Source organism: Schistocerca cancellata, chromosome 3 (assembly GCF_023864275.1).
Source record: "Schistocerca cancellata isolate TAMUIC-IGC-003103 chromosome 3, iqSchCanc2.1, whole genome shotgun sequence".
NCBI lineage: Eukaryota > Metazoa > Arthropoda > Insecta > Orthoptera > Acrididae > Schistocerca > Schistocerca cancellata.
In genome coordinates this window covers 758816549-758836652 of record NC_064628.1, presented here as the reverse complement: position 1 = coordinate 758836652, position 20104 = coordinate 758816549, and the positions used below count along the sequence as shown (strand labels likewise).

At 42.8% G+C, this 20104-nt stretch overlaps 1 protein-coding gene across 1 annotated transcript in view; it reads right to left on the bottom strand.

The window, feature by feature from the left end:
• The window catches only part of LOC126176553 (protein-L-histidine N-pros-methyltransferase-like), a 330316-nt gene that overhangs the window by 21628 nt on the left and 288584 nt on the right, over positions 1-20104 (bottom strand). The gene's annotated exons all lie outside the window — the stretch shown is intronic.

Below are 20104 nucleotides of genomic sequence, written 5' to 3'. Positions count from 1 at the left end.
GTATCATGGATCCGACAGTTTGTTGGTAGTTTTGTGGTGGTATGTGGCATTAGATGTCTACGCAAAGGTCATGTGATTGGCGTAAATAAAGGGCCATTGATTTGGGTACGCGGTACTGGCACCCGATAGCGACCCAGGTGGGTCCCATAGTATTATATCAGGTGAATTTGGTCGCCGAGACATCAATGTGAGTTTATTATAATGCTCCTCAAACCACTGTAGCACGGTTCTGGCTCCGAGACACGCACTGTTATACTGTTGAAAGATAACATCGCCATCGGGGAGTACATGAAGCATGAAGGGATGCAGGTGTTTCGCAGCTCTGAGCGTGTCTTCGATTACCACGACAGGTCCCATGCAAGCGCAGGATAATGTCTCCTATAACATAATACTGCTCTTGCCCCCCCCCCTCCCGCCGGCCGTGGTGGCAAAGCGGTTAAACGCGCTACAGTCTGGAACCGCGCGGCCGCTACGGTCGCAGGTTCGAATCCGGCCTCGGGCATGGATGTGTGTGATGTCCTTAGGTTAGTTAGGTTTAAGTAGCTCTAAGTTCTAGGGGACTGATGACCTTAGAAGTTAAGTCCGATAGTGCTCAGAGCCATTTGAACCATCTTGCCCCCCCCCCCCCCCTTCCCAGCCACCCCCCCTGCCTGGGTCCGTGGTGCAATGCACGTTTCGAGCCGCAGTTCACCTCGATGACGGCGTTTATGAAAATGACCATCGACCTAGTGTGGTTCGCCCGAGGAGCCGACACGTTTTCATTGATCGACGGTCGAATCTCGATGTTTCAGTGACCACTGCAATCGTAATTGACGATGTCGTTCGGTCACCGTGTGAACACGTAGGGGTGGTCTACTGCGGAACTCCGTGTACAACAATTTACGGCAAACGGTGTGTTCTGAAATACTTGCATGTGCACCAGCAGTGTGCTCTTTTGAAAGAGATACCACAGATCACTATCTATCCTACTTTAAGAGCAGACAAGTCTCCGAAACACACGTTCTGTGATGAGTTGCGGACGTCCAACCATTTAACATCTAATGGCAGTTTCACTGTCCTTCTACCTTTTTCCGTAGATGTTCACGACAATATCACGCCGGCCGGTGTGACCCAGCGGTTCTAGGCACTTCAGTCCGGAACCGCGCGACCACTACGGTCGCAGGTTCGAATCCCGCCTCGGGCATGGATGTGTGTGATGTCCTTAGGTTAGTTAGGTTTAAGTAGTTCTAAGTTCTAGGGGACTGATGACCTCAGATGTTAAGTCCCATAGTGCTCAGAGCCATTTGAACCACAACAGCACGTAAACATTTGACCAACTTCGCCGTTTTTGAGATACTCGTTCACAGGCTTTGCGTAGTAATAATCTGCCCTTTGTCAGAGCCGCTTATCGCAAGGGATTCCGTCATTTGCACTCCCGTGTCTCCACTAGGGTGCTCCCCCGTCCGTTTCTGCTCCGCTTGCATACTTTTGTTACCACGTCACATGCCCGCAACGCCATCAGGCGGCAGCCAACTTCGCGGTTGGCAGTGGTCACAGTGTTTTGGCTTATCAATGTATATCGCTATTCAATAAAATGTCGTGTGACTTAGGTCTCACGTCGGGTAGACCATTCGCCGGGTGCAAGTCTTTCAAGTTGACGACTTGCGCGTCGATGGGGAGGAAATAATAATGATGATAACAACACAACACCCAGTCCCCGAGCGGAGAAAAATCTCCGACCCAGTCGGGAATCGAACCCGGGACCTTAGGATTGGCATTGTGTCGCGCTGACCACTCAGCTACCGGGGGCGGACGCTATTCAATGACTTTTGTCATCTCAGTGTATTTTAACGCTCCCAGTACGTGTTCTGTGATATAATTATTCCCAGGAAGAAATGAAGTGCACATTATTGGGCTTCTGCATGTCCTTTGTTCGTTTATTTCATGCAATTTAACATCGATAAAAAAACCATGATGTAGATCGAAACTATAGTGGTTATTGTCGCATTATATTTTCACATCAATTTTCGAAGACTGTATTTTAGTTGATAGAGGATTTAATGATGTAACTAAGGACAATAAAGAACAATTCCAGGTGTTGCGCTTTTGACTGTGAAGAATCAGCAGCAACGAGTGAAAATGTGTGTCGGACCGGGATTCGAAAAAGAAATATCCTACGTGCTGTAATGACACGTTCCGATGCAGAGACATACAATACCTTAACGTCTGCGCCAAAGATTAAATTGAGAGGAATGCCTCTGTAATGTTCACATTGGATTCTGTTTATTTCATACTCCAAGAAGGAGTTAAGATACACTTTCGATTGTAACCTTGTAGGGGATGGATGTAATCTTTGGTGTGTGCGGAAAGGCAGCCATCTTGTTAGTATTTATGGTTTGTGCGACGAGCAGAGCAAGTCTTATTGTCTTGTGAATAAAAAATAGTGAGAAGTATTTAAGTTTTACGAGAATTATTTAAAGCGACGTAGCATTGTATTCCTTGGTTTCCACCGTCTTCGTGAAGTAAACCGATGCCGTCTTACGAAGATACACATGATCAACAAAGAGAAGAACATCAGTGGTGACTAATGAATTAATTTTGTGGCAGAAGACCTAATTCTACGTCTAAGGTGAGAACAGTGATTACATCAACAATGACGTAGAATTCAAAAATGTAATCAATCGGAAATGTATATTATATTACAGGCAAATTTCACGCAGCACTGAATTTGTCCGCATTCAAGTCGGTCAATACATTCCGTAAAAAAGAAAGCCTTTCAAAAGTTCTAAAGTTAAAGTTCCATATCCATAATTTTTTCTCTTTTCAAAAATGCTAGACAGTTGCGTTAACCACTGCGCCACCCAGACAAAATGTTTAACGCCAACTAATGCCACATATCCGCAGTTCCTGTACATGTCCTCCATTCTCACTAGTTTGATCTTCCGGCACGAGGTCGGATGCAACTGAGCATCGGCACTGAAGGTTGTGGAGTCACTGCCCTTCAAGGTGAACCAATTATATGAATGCGCGATGCCTGTTCTTTCCGAGGTGTCCGAAAGATCGGACATTACGCATTAATATAACTGAAACATTTGAACCTCACTAGACGTCCCCTGCGGACCGGAACCCAAAAATGGTCGGATTATCGGAACGCTTTTATTGGCCTGTAACATAATACAGCATCTTGCGACTGCCATTAGCCTTACTACAGAGAACAATAGTTATACTATCTTTGGCAAGCTTTACACCTTTTGCAGACTCCTTTTGTGCAGCAACAGTTATTGGATGGAGCATTTTGTAGTCTAAGCTAGACTCGTTAATGTTATACATCTGATCAGTAGCCAGACTGAGCTCTTTAACAAAGTTTTCAAATTTCGGAACAAATTGACTGGCAGTTGTTTCGCCAGCAGATAGTTTCTCCGGCAATAATTACATTTCGAATGACATTTCATTTTTTTCACTGATGCAGCCACCATTTATCAGCTGTAAATTTCTCATTTTCATTGTCTACACTTAAGTTTTCATACAAAATCAGTGCCTTTTGTTTTATGATTGGCCCAGACAACACAGTTCCTTTTGTTCTCACCTGCTCAAAGGGCACCCACAAAACACTGTCTAGAATTCGTTTTTTAGGCTTCTTCGACGGCGTCTTGCGTATTTTCAGTCCTTTCTCGTGACAATTATCACTGTATGAGTTTCAAGAACTTTCCTATTTTTTCTCCAGCGTTTACCAGTTCTTATGCCAACCCCTACATCACAGGTAATGTTTTGAAAAGACTCCACTACAGACAACGTCAGATGTTTACGTTAAAGTTGATGATAAAATTTAGTTTTACATACTTTAATATGAAGGAAGAACACTGTTACCAATTTACAAAACAAATGCATACACAATAGTATTTCTTGATGGTGGCAGAAACAAGTTATTTCATATTAAAACTGATCGAACGACCACATTAGCAACGGTCAACTGTCTACTGATCAATATCGCAAACGTCGAGTCGTGTAAAAAAACGCGGGAAATGAGATGGTTGGACTAAGGGAGAAGTCGAACCATCCGAGGCAGGATCAACGAGGGTCTACTGTATATGAAGAAAGACGCAAACAGTACGCAATTACAGTAACGGCAATAAAATGAAATACGAAACAGAATGAACGCATATAGCAACCAAATGTGGTGACGGTCAGTGTCTAGTGAAACATGCGCTCTTTACATTCACGCTCTCCGCTGTTACTACAGATCGCTTGTAAATGTTCCCGTTCGTACTAGAAATGCGAGACATGTGCGGGGTCCATTTGTACTCTGCCGTATGAAAGGAGAACACTGACATTCTCCAATTGTCCACCCGCCTGTTGCCTCCTAAAGATGTCCTTGTCCTTGCGCAGAAGTAGGAGTCAGATCGTGAATCCGTTGTTCTCGTTGAGAGGCTCTGAAATTTACTGGACTAAGTTGGCTGGGGCCCAGTACGCTATTAAATGAGTATGCGAAGTTAACTGCGATGCCAATGGTTTTTTATTTATTTACAACACACGGAGCAGCTAAAGCCATAAACTGCTAACAAGATGAAACTTCCTGGCAGATTAAAACTGTGTGCCGGATTGAGACTCGAACTCGGGACCTTTGCCTTTCGCGGGCAAGTGCTCTACCAACTTGCCCGCGAAAGGCAAAGGTCCCGAGTTCGAGTCTCGATCCGGCACACAGTTTTAATCTGCCAGGAAGTTTCATACCAGCGCACACTCCGCTGCAGAGTGAAAAGTTCATTCTGCTAACAAGATATTTCAACAACGTAAAGAGTACTATCGATGGGAGCTGTCAAACTGAGTCCATGTTTTTAGATTTCCAGAAGATTTTTGAACCGTTCCTCAAAAGCGACTTCTAATCACATTGCATGCCTATGGAGTATCGTCTCAGTTGCGCAACTGGATCTGTGATATCCCGTCAGAAAGGTTACAGTACGTATTAGTCGACGGAAAAATCATCGAGTAAAACAGAAGTGGTATCTGGCGTTCCCCAAGGAAATGTTATACGTCCTCTGCTGTTCCTAATCTACATATACGAGTTAGGAGATAACCTGAGCAGCCCTCTTAGGGTGCTTGCAGATGACGCAGTCATTTACCGCTTATAAAGTCATCAGATGATCAAAACAAATTGTTAAACTATTTAGACAAGATATCTGTATGGTGCGAAAATTGGCAGTTGGCTCTAAATAATGAAATATTTGAAGTCATCCACACGAGTACTAAAAAGAATCCGTTAAATTTTGGTTACATGATAAAATACACAAATGTAAAAGCTGTAAATTCAACAAAATACTTCGGGATTACAATACGAACAACTTAAATCAGAACAGTCACAGCAAACCAAATACTGCGGTTTATTAGCAGAAAATTTATCAAATGCACCGGGTCTATTAAAGAAACTCCTATACTACGCTTGTCCGCCCTCTTCTGGAGTATTACTGGGCGGTGTGGGATGCGCACCAGATAGGATTGACGGAGAATATAAAAAAATTTCAAAGAACGTCGGCTCATTTTGTATTATCGTGAAATAGGAGAGAGAATGCCACGGAGATGATACGCGAATTGGGGTATTAATCTTTTAAACAAAGGCGTTTTTTGTTGCGGCAGGATCTTCTCATGAAATTTCTATCACCAGCTTTCCCCTCAGAGTGTGAAAAGATTTTGTTGGAGCCTACCTGCATAGGGATAAACTATCATCATGATAAAATAGAGAAATCAAAACTCGCACGCGAGCTCTTCTGCGCGCTGTAAGAGAGTGGAACGGTAAAGAAATAGCTTGAAGGTGGTTCAATGAACCCTCTGCGAGTCTCTTAATTGTGAATTGCAGAGTAATTATGTAAGTGTATGCCTACAAAGTCACATGTAAAACAGTTCATCTATATATCACTTACAATCACGGTATAGTAACTATACATTGTAGAAAATTATATTCACTGAATGTAAAGGGAAATACCCTTAAGACTTGAAGAAGTCATGCAAACGGAATTAGATACGAAACAACTGACGATGGCAGAAGAAGATATAAAATACAGTAAGGCAAGAGAGAGGAAAGCCTTCCTGAAAATTGCGAATGTAAATTTAACTAGTCGGATGCGTTTTCTGAAAGTATTGTCTTGAGAGAAACCTTATCTGGAACTGAAGCATTGACGATAAACAGAGCAGACAAAAAGGGCATAAAATATTTTGAAATGTGAAACGCTGGAAATTAGATAGGAACATGGGATAACAAATGAAGAGGTAGTGAATCCAGTTGGGAGGAAAAGATCCATATGCTTCAACCTGACTAAAAGAATGAATAGCTTGATATATCTCATAACGGACCATCAAGGAATAATTAACTTGGTAATAGAAGGAAATGGCAGGATTAAAAATTGTAGAGGCACACAAAGGCATGCCTACATAAAGCAGGTTCACATGGATGTATGTTACAGTAGTTACATAGAGATGTAGGTATTAGCACAGGATAGACTAGCGTAGATCGATGCATTATGAAAGTCTTCCAACTGAAGACAACAACAACGACGACGTGCGGTGTGTCTTACCCAGGTGGTTGTGAAGCAGGACTTCGCTATCCAATCTGATTTTTTTTTCCTCAGTTGCCAGTGGAAACGCGCTTCGAAGATACAATAACAAGAAGTTACAACGGGATATCTACAGAACTAGCACACAAGTCTCCCAGATTTCTCTGTCAAGTTCGAAGCCCGTAACACCCAAATCGAGAAAACAAATTACCGAACGCCGATCAATTTACGATGGGTTAAACGAGAGACTTACGTCATTGTCAACAAAGAATATAAAACTGTCAATGCGGAACTGTTCCAAAGAAATGTTAAATGAATGTTCCGACAGTATCGTTCTCAGCGTTTCAAAACATACCAACAGCAAGAACCAAATACACGACAGATGCTACTCGCCATAAATGGCAAGATGCGGATTTTACGATCCCGGTGGCGAGCCGTGTTTATTCGGGAGAAGCGTGAATTAACTGCGAATTCTGTGCCGCCAGACAGGTGTTGAGCCGCAGACGAGAACAGCATCCTCAATACATGGACGGCCGGAATGCGATGAACAGTAGCCTGGGAAAGACGTACCGAGGAACACTACAAATATATCATTTGAAAAACTATTTCTGGCGGAAGAAGGCCTCATTCGTATCCGCACACAATAAAGTACGGCAAGCAGGGTTCTGAAGGCCTCTACTTCATACGACACTGCGGTGCCTTTGTTTGTAACAAGTACGATGCAGTGGTCTGCGGCAATTACAGCTGTTACGAAATACAGGAAATGAATTCGCAATTGCGAATATGGGCAACCTTCAAATGCAGAATGGAATGACGACATTAAAAATTTGTGTCAGAACGGGACTCGAGCACAGATTTCCGGCTTGTCGCTAGCGGTCACGTTAACAATTTCGGCTAACCGTGCGCACTTCACGTCCAGTTCCAAACGTCCGTAGCATGTTTTCGTCCTTGTGTCATTAACTTGCACTCGTACACATACTGTATTTCCAGTACATGGGAGACACTTAATAGAAAGTCGCTGGGCTGGCATTGGCGATGAATACTATATTGCAGTGTCTGTGTATGTAAGAATCACGATGCAATGTTCCTTCGGATATGCATGCAGCCGTGAAGTGTGCAGGGATAGCGGAGATGCTTAAAGCGATCGCTCGCGACAAGCGTAAAATCAGAGTTTGTTTCCCAGTGCAGCAGAAATTTTCAATGTCGTCATTCCATTTTACAGTTGTATGTTGAACGCATTCGAAATCGCGAATATATTAGCTATATCTCTATTTATGTTGTTAATATACTACTGGCCATTAAAATTGCTACAACAAAAAGAAATGCAGATGATAAACGGGTATTCATTGGACAAATATATTATACTAGAACTGACATGTGATTACATCTTCACCCAATTTGGGTGCATAGATCCTGAGAAATCAGTACCCAGAACAACCACCTCTGGCCGTAATAACGGCCTTGATACGCCTGCCCATTGAGTCAAACAGAGCTTGGATGGCGTGTACAGGTACAGCTGCCAATGCAGCTTCAACGCGATACCACAGTTCATCAAGAGTAGTGACTGGCATATTGTGACGAGGCAGTTGCTCGGCCACCATTGACCAGACTCTTCCAATTGGTCAGAGATCTAGAGAATGTGCTGGCCAGGGCAGCAGTCAAACATTTTCTGTATCCAGAAAGGCCCGTACAGGACCTGCAACATACGGTCGTGCATTATCCTGCTGAAATGTAGGGTTTCGTAGGAATCGAATGAAGGGTAGAGCCACGGGTCGTAACACATCTGAAATGTAACGTCCACTGTTCAAAGTTCCGTCAATGCGAACAAGAGGTGACCGAGACGTGTAACCAATGGCACCCCACACCATCACGCCGGGTTATACGCCAGTATGGCGATGACGAATACACGCTTCCAATGTGCGTTCACCGCGATGTCGCCAAACACGGATGCGACCATCATGATGCTGTAAACAGAACCTGGATTCATCCGAAAAAATTACGTTTAGCCATTCGTGCACCCAGGTTCGTCGTTGGGTACACCATCACAGGCGCTCCTGTCTGTGATGCAGCGTCAAGGACAACCGCAGCCATGGTGTCCGAGCTGATAGTCCATGCTGCTGCAAACGTCGTCGAACTGTTCGTGTAGATGTTTGTTGTCTTGTAAACGTCCCCATCTGTTGACTCAGGGATCAAGACGTGGCTGCACGATCCGTTACAGCCATGCGGATAAGATGCCTGTCATCTCGACTGTTAATGATACGAGGCCGCTGGGATCCAGCACGGCGTTACGTATTATCCTCCTGAACCCAGCGATTCCATAGTCTGCTAATACTCACTGGATCACGACCAACGCGAGCAGCAATGTCGCGATACGATAAAGCGCAATCGCGATAGGCTACAATCCGACCTTTATCAAAGTCGGAAACGTGATGGTACGCATTTCTCCTCCTTACACGAGGCATCACAACAACGTTTCACCAGGCAACGCCGGTCAACTGCTGTTCAACACGAGATTTGAAATGCATATTAATACGCAGAGTCAGTCAAGATACTCATTGCAATTTCCCGCTTATATTGCTATGTGCCTCATTTAGCCTTTTTGAAACTACCTACTGCAAAGAGACATCGGGATTGGGGGGTCAACGGGAGGAAACATGGCAGGGGGCGGAGGGCTAAAGAAAGAAAGAGAGAGAGAGAGAGAGAGAGAGAGAGAGAGAGAGAGAGGAAGCCGGAGGGGGAGGGGGAGGGAGAGGGAGAGGGAGAGGGAGAGGGAGAGAGAATGATATGAATATTATTCGCTCTGGCGTTTACACCATAAGTAAACACATTTTCAGCTCACTGCTTTTCGTAGGTACACTTGCCCCAATTTCGTCTGCCTATTCATGGGTGTTGGTTACAGTTCGCATTAAACTCGATGTTTATTCGGCGCCCCACTTCATTGTGAAAAAGACTCTTCAGGCTTACTAAACTGCTTCAACTTAGTAATTGTAGAATGAAGGCTTTCACGACCGGGTGGCATGGCTGTTGATATACTTTCCGGGATGTGAGGTCGTGGTCCAAGAACTTTTCTGCTCCTTACGTTTCGTCCAGAACTGCGCTGGACTTCCTCAGAGGCACTGCTCCGCTGAGTCTTGCCGACCGGCAATTCCTTTTCGAATGCAAATGTTGAGATCAGTGACGGATAATGAGTTTTTTTGGAGTTCCAGTTATCAATTGCTCTTTGCGGTGGTTGTAAGATTTTACAACAGTCCATCACGCCCTCACTCCATTACTATAGAGATCATTAATTAATGCTGATACAAATTCCTTAACGGCTACACCGATTCAACAGAGCCGGCCGGAGTGGCCATGCGGTTCTAGGCGCTACAGTCTGGAGTCGAGCGACCGCTACGGCCGCAGGTTCGAATCCTGCCTCGGGCATGGATGTGTGTGATGTCCTTAGGTTAGTTAGGTTTAATTAGTTCTAAGTTCTAGGCGACTGATGACCTTAGAAGTTAAGTCGCATAGTGCCCAGAGCCATTTGATTCAACAGACCAATCATTGTCAATAACCCAAGTATATTTCTCGGCCGATGGCTGCATCATTGCACCCTAGGAGAGAATATTATATGAGGCTGGTATAATTTCTGTGTTAGCACTGATAAAGTAAACTTTATAGTCAAAAGGAATGTGCTCAATGATGCTCTTTGCCAATGAAAGCAGAAACATAAGCTCACTCCGTTACACACTGCGAAGAGGTTTCCGGTGATCAACAACTGTACCGAAGCACCCGCTCCCGCCTTGCTCATTCAAACTAAGAAGATGAAAATTTCTTACGATACAACAATTCGAATCAAATCTCTCTGAATCTGTTGCCACCAGATTACCGCGCATTGGCGAAATCGACTGCGGGGATCGCGCGGTATGTTCTCATAGGCCGGGTGAAAGACGCTGTAAACGAACGTAGCTGAAAGATTGAGCAGAAGCTCCAGAGATAAAAGCGTACTAACAGATTGTTAGGGCGAAAAAAATGTACAAGCACTGATTTATCAGACGTGTGAGCATCTCACACTGTGGAAGGCAAAAGGACGTCAGAGACAGTACGAAGGAATGCAAAACGCGTGACCCAACATATCTTTTCGAAAGGCGACTAACCGCGGGAACGTGTACGCTATTCAGTGGAATACGCCCCAATAGATTGTCACGAACGAAAGAACGCGGGACGCATGAACACACACACACACACACACACACACACACACACACACACACACGCACACACACACAAAAGCGCGAAGGGCGTTGTAAACCAAATTTCTTAGATCCATACAGCATCCAACGCCAAGCGACAGATACGGCTTACACCTAATAATCACCTGAATCGGAATTTTTCTGGTTCGTTTATTTACGTATTTTACCCTTTTTCCTTAGCTCGTCCTTAATATTATAATGTCCGAATGCCGGCAACTGAACAGCATATGACTCAAACTTGCTCTCCACCACGGCAGTTTTACCATCGTAATTAAATTCAACATAAAATGTCTCAACATACTGTGTCTCTCAACGACAGATCTTCCCTAGACGTGTCGCAGTAATCATTTTACGCGTACGATCTGTCTATCCCTTTAAATTATGAGTCGAAGGACGTCGCTTCACCCGACGATATGTCCCATACAGCGTTAATGTTGAATTTAATTTCGGTGGTAAAACTGCAGGGGTGGAGGGCAAGTTTGATTCGCTGTTGCTGGCATTCAGACATAACACTATTAAGGACGAGCTAGTGTTCTTTAAGAATAAGTATCAAAATATTATTAATGAAGTAGTAACCTAAGTATATCATATTAAGGTTAAAATAGAGAGAATAACAAACGACGGTCGGGCACAAAACAAATTTTTTGAGGAAGCTGGCGCTATGGAAAAGGTTCGATTCTTTGTCAGAAAAAAACTTCGTCAATTCACGAACTTCCAGCATTGGGTCGGCAACTTCTGTTAATCAATACAACAAAAAAACAGTACAAGTGGCAAATATTTTATTTTTCATTCGATGACTAGTTTCGGGCCACCCATTTTCAAAACAACGTAACAAATGCCATTTTCGACTTTGTTACGTCGTCGAACGAAAAATAAAATATTTGCAACTTGGACTGGTTTTTTGTTCTGTTGGTCAATTTAGTTGTCAGGGATTTGACTCAACTGGTATTCCGCGGAGAAAATATAATGGTCGAACTGTATATAACTTTGTAACATATAGTACCTTATAAGTCAGTGTCTGTTGATACAGTAACAAACTGGACAAGTATTAAAAACGAATGTGACGCTAAGAATACTGTGCTTCAGACTAATCTTTTTTATACTGATATGTCAGTCAGTGGGTCAGAACTAAACCAGATGATAAAAATGAAGCAGAAGTTAAATATTTTTCTTGTATCATTAAAAGTGTTGAAGATCTAACGTTCTGTAAGAGAAAAGGCAAAATAAAATGTTAAGGAAAGTTTTTGCATTACAGTTGACGTCTGGTTAGCGTTTTTTTTTAATGCAGATTGGGACCATATCAGATATAGTTCAGACTCCTTGAGGCTTGCATTCCTGGTACCTGATTCTGACGATAGGATATACAAATTAGCATTAACGTTCTACGGCAACAAAATTAATGGAGCTGCAGCTATCATAGTTTTGGAGGAACTGTGGTACTACAAGCCAAATGGCTATGATCTAATACGTCCCTTTAGGGGAGCATACAGGGAATACGTGTTTGTGTCTAATAGTATTAGGTGTTCCCGTTCACATTACGATCTACGGCAGGGAGCGTACAAAACAACCCTGGTGCCAATATTAGAGATTCAATAGAACAAAATATGGTCCTTCTAAGACGCACAGCCATGGGCCATCCCAGAGAATTGCCTCGTGGTCAAGGAGGCATTGAATATTATACGGTAAAATACTCAGCCTATACGCGTATATTTTCTGTGATGTGCGCGTGAAGTGGACAGCTGGAAGAAGGTGGAAGAGCGAGAGAAAAAATAAATAAATAAAATAAAAAAAGGAAAAAGATGGTAAGCTTGAAACTTTTTGGATATCGAATTTACGAAGATGAGATTTTGAAAGACTCAGACACTGGCATTTACTGAAACATGTGTACAAAGGTGGAATAAATGACGACAAATTCCCGGTGCTTAAAGTTGTAAAAATTTTGCAAACGATTTATGAGCATAGGTATAAATGACGGGAGAATGTGGCTTTTTACTGAATTGTGGTGAGGAATAATTGATTGCTAAATAATACGTTTTCGAAGGCACAGGACATCTAATTATTTTATGTGCCTTTTATGTTTAATATAAGTGATCGCGCTCCTATAATTATATACTGGGCGTTGTGATTAAATATTGAAAACGGGCAATTGTGAGTAAATTGAAAATATTATCCCACATGTATATTCCTTCATATAGTGCTCCGAATTTTATCTGCTTCTCAGAAAATCTGTTTTGATTCAAGACAATTTGTCGTCCAAGAGCGTCAAGAAACATTTTAATGTAGATTCGAGTAAGAATAGGAAAAGCGCCACGCCATCTTAGTAAAATCAGCGAAAGATGCGGTTGAGAATCAGTCTCCATCTTCATGCGCCACGGGGAAGGAGACTTCTTTGCATGTATCTTTGGGTACTGAAGAAAACTGATAGCAAACAAAAACAAAATAGTCACGTGAATATAACATGAACAAAAATCCGTTACCGTTATAGTTCCACATCTTATGTCTTAAACGGTCAAAATACATTTAATTTCTCAACACTCTTCCAAGAATTTTGATGGAGTTCCCTGTTTATGCTTATTCAGCACATTTTTCTCGTTGCTACGCAACAGCTGGACTCAACTTCGTCGATAATCTGTACTGCATAGTTGCATTTCAGTGCTCGTCTTCTGTTGCAGCATTCGCCTTAGTTGCTCCCCCTGTGGCCTTTCCAGAATTCCTTCGCATTGTACACCTAACCCACTCCGCCAGTCAACTCCAAAACCTGCTGAGAGATGCACTACACAGCCGCCGAACGAGGTGCCACCGGGATAGGGCACTGGCAACAAATTCGAGAGTACGGCAGTTAAAATCGCCATCTGATCTTACAGACCTGGAAATTTCTTTGGTTTCTCTAAATCGATTACGGGAAACCATCCAAACGGTTCCTTTGCAAAGGTGTGGCCGATTTCCTTCCAATATTCACAGCTTGTGTTCCATCTCGTCGTCGACGGGGAGTCAACCTCTAATCTTCCTTCATTTCTTCCCCACGGCTTCCTTTCCACTTCTCTTCTGCGTTATTTTATCCGTCAACTTTTTTTTTCAGTTTTAATACTCTCCTTTCTCCATTTTCCGATTTGTTATTTCTACGTGCTACCGCATCCATCTTTTGATTCTATATTATATAGTTCTCCAGAGATATAAATTTAAGAAAGTTCTGTTTCACATCTAAGTGCATTAATTATTTTTCACTGCTCTATTTCTTTTCATGTTTATTTTCACGATTTCCTTCAACATCCAGCTGCAGACTGTCCATATATCTTGCAATATTTACCAATTTCACAACATCGAGACCTCCGACAATCCACTGTGGTATAAACAGACCGGTAACTTTATTTACCCTCCTTCTGGTAACCGGTGCTACACAATAAATTCAAGGAAATTCTATTCTATTCCATTCCATTATTTATTTTTACTTCTCTGTATCTGTTGAACACCTTCCACAGTCTTGTGGATCTCGATCCTTCATCTTTTTGGCAGTTTACTGTATGTCAGTTAAGGGCATGGCACAAAAATCTAAAGGCTACTTTTTGTGCCATAGCTGCTACTGAATCTGGTATTTCGTTTATGTAGCTAAAGGCGCAGACCATTAGACTATAAGGCGTTGGGTGCTATGTATATAATCAAAATTTATCTGTATCTGCTTGCTCAGTGTAAACACGAGCGGTGGAAGAAGTCATTAGCACGAATAATTCGATTATTCATAGACTTTGTTCTTGAAATACAGCTATAGATTGAAGAATTTAGTACTATGAATCATGGGAAGGAAATAGGACATTTCGCTCACTGTCTACACGAGACACCTCCATCTGACTGGAGACAGGAGCAACTGCAACGGGTCATTGCTTGAGAGCAGTGGCCGTCAAACTTTTTTGTTCAAGAGCCAACACTGACGTTGTACGGCGGCTCCTTGGGCCGCATATTCACCGACCGTATTATTAATTTATAATTTAGTATGTTATGAGCCCCCCGTACACTATCTATAGTACGGGCGCGGTAAGTTAATTTTGTGAAATGTAATAATTATTTCATAAATAATATTCCAAAGATATAGCGCAGTCAGCCTTTGGCTGATTTCGATCGATTGTAATACTTTTCAGTTTTGTTTCAGAAAGTAAGTGAAGAGCGTTCCCGTTCGTATCTCTCTCTCTTTTCTGTTGCTCTTTAGACTGATACAACCCACTATAGCTGCGTTCCACGCTTATCATTAATTAATCTTTCTTTTGTGTAGAGAAATGTGTGTATTAGCTTCAGAACCATTTGCAATTAAATTAATGTAAATTAGTTAAGTCTCATGAGTTCGCCTTTTAACAGTTCTCCTAATAGATATAACATACATGAAATATTTTAATGCTTTATTGTTACAGCCAACGACCAATACTTTTATAGAATTTTAATAGAAGTCAGTTTGGCCACTAACAAAGATGCATCACCATCAACAATGCCCGTCTGCTTCCAGTGGTTAATTTCAATTTCTGTTTAAAATCAAATTGTTATCACACATTTTAGCAATCTTGCGTGAGCAGCCGCGTCATTTTGGCCCCAAAGCTGTCGTCGTCCCTTTCGGGATCCATTGCGGATTTCAGGAAACGTCGATGAGGATGATCTGTGAAAGGTCTGAAATCTTCTTCTTCAGAATACGAATCGCGTGCTTTTAACGACTGCGCTGAGTGCTGCCAGTCAAGCTACATCATGCACTGTGTCTTTGGGATGCTAAAAAAAAAATGGCTCTGAGCACTATGGGACTTAACTTCTGAGGTCATCAGTCTCCTAGAACTTAGAACTACTTAAACCTAACTAACCTAAGGACATCATACACATCCATGCCCGAGGCAGGATTCGAACCTGCGATCGTAGCGGTCGCGCGGTTCCAGACTGTAGCGCCTAGAACCGCTCGCCCACCCCGGCCGGCCTTGGGATGCTGTCCCAAACATTTTGGGGTACAGTAGTTTCCCTCGTATTCTTAATTCCCCTTCCAAAGACAAATGTGTAGTTACAGTGGTCCCCAAATTACAAACAAATAAATGTGATGCCAAGACACTGTTAGATTTATTTAAACATAAAGCAGTAAACATAAGAGTATAGTACATTTGGTTTCTCACAACATGAATATTAGTTTACAAAAAGAAATCAGTCAAAGAAATATGGTACACCTGCACAAAAATGAAGTTAAGTAACTGAATTCTAGTAACCTGTATGCATCCCGTTGCCACTGATGACAGCTTGTTGACGTCTTGGCATGGAGTGAACCTAGTTGCAAGTAATATCTGGCAAGATCTTCGACCACTTCTCTAACAACACCGTCTCAAACTCCCACTTCCTTCTAGAACGACGTTTTCGAATCTTTGTATCCAAGTATGCCCAAAGATGCTATATCAGTTTAAGATCAAGTCTCTGTGGTAGAGTGAAAACCCTCCTAGGAGCTGTTAGAGATGGATGTTTAGGTTCGCTGTCTTATTGAAAGTAAACGATTCTAGACCCACTTTCTGTGCACTGCTGCATAATGCACTCGCAACAAACTGATATACATATTTACCGATGATCCGTGACACCTTTAATAATTGCCAACTCACAAACACCAGAACTTCCCACGCATCCCCGAGCCACTATGCTTCCTTCCCATGTTTTACTGTAGGACATGTTGCGACTGGAGCTTAGTATTTGTTTTGCGTCAGATTCAAACAAGTAAAACTTCGATTCGTCACGAAATAGCACAGTATTCCAAAATTTATTCGATTTATTGACACAATCTTTAGCGATCTCCAAGTGTTTTCTTCGGCTAACTTCAGAAGTAAGTGGCTTCTTTCTGGGAGATTGGCTGAATATCAACTGCGTCAAAACATTCCTGATGGTGTGAGCACTGACCTATTTGTTCGACGTAGACAGGATGTCCAATATAAACGACACTACACTTTTAACGTGCTTTTTGTGCAAGACGAACTGTCCTTCGACGCTTCCTACATGTAAGAACTCTTGTACGTCCGGATCTGCGTTTTTTTTTTTTTTTCTGTTGTACCAGTCTCTTGAAACGTCTTGATGATTGCCCACTGTGTTGTATAATTAACAGAATGATCTTTACCAATGTCACGGTACCTTTTATCGTGCGAATGCAATAAAACCGTCTTGTTGCGGAACGACACAAAATGGTCCTTCTCCTTGGGACTCTTCGTGAGATATGAATGCCCCTTACGCTGGCCGTCTGGCAAGTGACTGAACTGTTTGTCAACTCTGAACGCACAAATCTCGTACGTGCGGCGCTGTCTGTCAAGCACAGTAACAAACGTCGCAGCGTGTGCCAATACTTCTTTGAGCAGGAGAAAACCCTCATTTAATTGATTATATGTGTTTTCATTGTGCTGGGAAAACATTTTAATATAAAAATTATATTCTTTATTGAGTCAAAGTAGTAGTAGTAGTAGTTGTTGTTGTTGTTGTTGTTGTTGTTGTGGTCTTCAGTCCTGAGACTGGTTTGATGTAGTTCTCCACGCTACTCTATCCTGTACAAGCTTCATCATCTCCCAGTACTTACTGCAACCTACATCTTTCTGAATCTGCTTAGTGTATTCATAACTTGGTCTCGCTCTACAATTTTTACACTCCACGCTGCCCTCCAATGCTAAATTTGTGATCCCTTGATGCCTCATAACATGTCCTACCAACCGGTCCCTTCTTCTCGTCAAATAGTGCCACAAATACCTCTTATCCCCAATTCTATTCAATACCTCCTCATTAGTTATGTGATCTACCCATCTAATCTTCAGCATTCTTCTGTAGCACCACATTTTGAAAGCTTCTATTCTCTTCTTGTCCAAACTATTGATCGTCCACGTTTCACTTCCATACATGGCCACACTCCATCCAAATACTTTCAGAAACGACTTGCTGACACTTAAATCTATACTCGATGTAAACAAATTTATCTTCTTCAGAAACGCTTTCCTTGCCATTGCCAGTCTACTTTTTATAACCAAATAGCAAAAATCCTTTACTACTTTAAGTGTCTCATTTCCTAATCTAATTCCCTCAGCATCACCGGACTTAATTCGACTACATTCCATTATCGTCGTTTTGCTTGTGTTGATGTTCATCTTATATCCTCCTTTCAAGACACTGTAAAAATTCAGGTATACATATAATGTACCTAGTATTTATAAATTTTGTACCAGATGCGAGAAGATGTCTGTGCCAATACTTTTTGGTGCCACTGTATAAGGTATTCTGCTTATAAGATGTAGGCAGCCCGAGAAGATGTTTTGTAATTGAAATGGACGGCGGGAGTGCTCACGAAGGAGCGATGCTACACAAAAAAGTGTAATTAGACGACCAACAGAATAACACTGTAGCACGAAGTCTACATCTGCTGTAAAGAAACTGCTGCGTAGTCAGAAACATTATAAGTCCCTGTACACACAAAGCTTTCATTACGGACGTCTTCAATAGAAAACCACGTCTCTCGGCTGCTGCCCGCCTCGAGTGCATGATGAGCTTTTGTACAAAATCTGACGATGCGAAATACGTGTTCCGCCGCGTCTTCGCCATCTATTTTCTTCGCTTTCTTTGGCCGTCCTTATTCTCCTATTCTCCTCTTTTTTGTGCGGTCACGGCTCGCCCGGATGGCCCGCTGGGTCGAGAAGTTAGTTTTCAGTAGCTTAATTAACTTAATCTAAAGACATTCCGGAGAAATATAAATGACTGCGGGGAGAGCGAAGCAGTCAGCGCGGACCGGAGCGGAGCGGAGCGGAGGGGACAGAAAAAGTAGCAGCGGGCATTCGAAAGAGAGTAATCATAATTAACATCCCCTTGTGAATCACGGGCGCGCTCGCGGGCCGCGCTTTGTCTCTGCGGCGGGCGGTGACGAAGCTCCCAGCAGCTCCTGGCGAGCGCTAGCCTGCCTGGCCGGGCCGGGCCGCCCTAATGAGACGGACGGACAAACTCGATTACTGGCTGTTCGGAGGCGTAGGCGGGCGGTGCCGCCGGCGAGTCGCGTCGCGTCACAGCCTTTCCAGGAAAAGGCGGCGGGCCGCTTCTCCGGCTGCCGCCTGTTACGTCTGAACCGCGAACGGCGGCAACAGTCACGAACGGTGCCAATAGCAGTGTGAAAGTAACGAATAAGCGTATTCGGTATTGTCGAGACATACCGTCCACAACCAAACTTTGTCGCCATATCTACATCTACATCTGCATGATTACTCTGCAATTCACATTTAAGTGCTTGGCACAGTGCTTTGTAAATTTATTCCATACTATCTCTCTACCATTCCACTCCCGAACAGCGTGTGGGAAAAACGAACACCTAAACCTTTCTCTTCGAGCTCTGATTTCTCTTATTTTATTTTGATGATCATTCCTACCTATGTAGGTTGGGCTCAACAAAATATTTTCGCATTCGGAAGAGAAAGTTGGTGACTGAAATTTCGTAAATAGATCTAGATCTAGATGTGAGAATGCTTCTCTACCTCGATTGGAATCATTCGCCGAGATGTTATGGCCTACAAGACCTGGCATTGTGGAATAGATGCTAAATCCCAATCTACACCTAGTTATGTATATAGTAATATGCCTTTTACATTGTATACCCGCTCATGTCGTAAAGTTAGTAATGATGAAAAAATACATGTATGGATCAAAGGACTTGGTGTATTTGCTGAAAAATGTAACTGTAACTCGTGATGTAACTCTGTACTATAATTATTAATATATGGCGCGACGAAAAACGTCTTTGCTTTAATGACTGCCACACTCTCTCCCCTATTACGTGATAATACAAAACGAGCTGCCCTTTTTTGCACCCTTTCGATGTGCTCCGTCAATCCCACCTGGTAAGGATCCAACACTGCGCAGCAATATTCTCACAGAGGACGAACGAGTGTAGTGTAAGCTGTCTCTTTAGTTGACTTGATGCATCTTCTAACAAGGGAACCTCCCCATCGCACCCTCCCCCCCTCATATTTAGTTATAAGTTGGTACAGTGGATAGGCCTTGAAAAACTGAACACAGATCAATCGAGTAAACAGGAAGAAGTTATGTGGAACTATGAAAAAATAAGCAAAATGTACAAACTGAGTAGTCCATGCGCAAGATAGCCAAATCAAGGATAATGTAAGCATAGGTGCGCCGTGGTCTCGTGGTTAGCGTGAGCAGCTGCGGAACGAGAGGTCCTTGGTTCAAGTCTTCCCTTGAGTGATAAGTTTACTTTCTTTATTTTCGTAAAGTTATGATCTGTCCGTTCGTTCATTGACGTCTCTGTTCTCTGTAATGAGTTTAGTGTCTGTGTTTTGCGACCGCACCGCAAAACCGTGCGATTAGTCGACGAAAGGACGT